Source organism: Elephantulus edwardii, unplaced genomic scaffold, assembly GCF_000299155.1.
Source record: "Elephantulus edwardii isolate Elephantulus edwardi_28Jun2011 unplaced genomic scaffold, EleEdw1.0 scaffold00109, whole genome shotgun sequence".
Taxonomy (NCBI): domain Eukaryota; kingdom Metazoa; phylum Chordata; class Mammalia; order Macroscelidea; family Macroscelididae; genus Elephantulus; species Elephantulus edwardii.
The window spans coordinates 3,437,806-3,439,682 of record NW_006399859.1 but is presented as its reverse complement, the minus strand read 5'-3'; the positions used below and the strand labels follow the sequence as shown (position 1 = coordinate 3,439,682).

At 38.3% G+C, this 1,877-nt stretch overlaps 1 protein-coding gene across 1 annotated transcript in view; it reads left to right on the top strand.

The window, feature by feature from the left end:
- PRMT3 (protein arginine methyltransferase 3) overlaps positions 1 to 1,877 on the top strand; it is a 145,186-nt gene that overhangs the window by 123,746 nt on the left and 19,563 nt on the right. The gene's annotated exons all lie outside the window — the stretch shown is intronic.

The window sequence follows — 1,877 nt, the reverse complement described above, 5'->3', positions numbered from 1 at the left end:
TGTATATGGTATTATTACATATCTCTTAAGTATCATAAACTAATTCAGAAAATTTTTCTTTACATAGTAACTTAGTATTTAATAGGTTGCAAATATAACTAAAAATTTTTATTTCCCATATAAGAGAAAAACCACCACTACACATTAAGTGCCACTTAAAAGCAGTAGTTCTGTGTCTCAAATACAGGTATCATTTATATTTTAAACATGTAAAAATTATTTATTCCTTCTGAATATGTAGATTTAAAACTTGTGTTCCAAGCTGTGTTACACTTCTTACCCTCATAATTCATACAGGTGAACAGTCAATAAGGTCTGAAATATAAGTTTGAAATGTAGAATTGGACCAGTTCTTGAGCTGTAAGATTGACTGTAGAAGATAATGGTAAAGTCAAGCTCTGGTGACCTAGTGGCAAGAAGCCGCACTGCAGTCCCAGAGGTGAGCGGTTCAAATCCACCAGATGCTGTACTGGAGAAGGAGGGACAATCTCCTCCTGTACCAGTCAGATCTGATTTGACGGTGCACACACAAAAAGTAGTTTTAAAAAAAAAAAAAGATAATGATGAAGACAGAGACCATTGACAGTATAGAGAAGCTCATGGACCACTTTAGCATGTTTTTAAGGATACTGGACAAGAATTTACAGTGTAATTCGGAGGCATTGAGGATTTTAATTAAGGAGAAAATACTATCAAAGCTCAATTTAAGAAAGATTTAGCATCCCTTGCTGAGTAAGGCTTATGTGGTGAGTCTCATAATAAGTTGACTTTAAGTAGATTGGTGCTAAAAGTAAACAAATGATAATGAGAGGAGGATGGGGCTAAGAATAATCAAGTCCTGAATACAGATGTTGATGATGATGATGGAGAAAGGGAGGGGTAGTCCATTTCCAGAGTTGGTGCTTAGATGACTGGGAGAATGGTCAGAGTGGGAATTTCACTAAAAGAGGTGGAAAGTACTTACTTTACTATAAAAAAAAGAGAAGGAAAAAATATCTAAACCAAAACTTTCTAACCATTTTTATGCATACAATTTACTTGTGCAACTATTCCTCTTTTTTTTTTCCTGGCACCCTTAACAAAAACTCTTTATGGCTTAAAAAATGCCCACTTTCCCTTCCACTTACTTCTAGTTCATGCGATCTCTATGTATTGCTTGCCTAAAACATTCATGTAAGTAAGATCATAACAGTATTTTTCTTTTGAGGCGAGTGCATTTGTAGCATCAGCTATGAAGTACAGCAGTGTCCTCACAGAAAATGCAGATAAAGGCTAGGTTCCTGTGATTCCTTCCCTTGTTAGTGCAGTGTTGTTCTGTGCTCTTGAGTTAGTTCCAGCTTACAGTGATCCCATGTGGCAGAGTGGAACTGCTTTCGAACATCTTGGAGCTTTATGTCAGCACATTGCCAGGTCTTTCTCTAGTAGAATAACTGGACAGGTACAAACGGCCAACTTTTTTGTTAGAAACCAAACACTTAAACAATACACCACCAACACTTCTTACAATGTTGTTGTTATGTACTGTCAAGTCAGAACCGACCTATAGCCTACCCGCTAGCAGGTTTTCAGAGGCCATTAATTCCATGGAGGAGATTGCCCATCTTTCTCCTGTGCAGCAGCTAGTGACTGAACTATGCCGCCATTAAGATTACAGCACAGCTTCTTACCACTAGGACACCACAGCTCCCTAGCTAGAGTTGTTATTATGTGAATCACTTGCACCTCATAGTGACTCTATATACAAGAGCCCTAAACCCTGCCCTATCCTGTCATTGTCTCTGCCACACCTACTCCCATTACCCCAATCACTGAATCAATCCATCTCATTGAGGGTCTTCCTCTCCTGCACTATCCCTCCACTTTCCCAAACATGATGT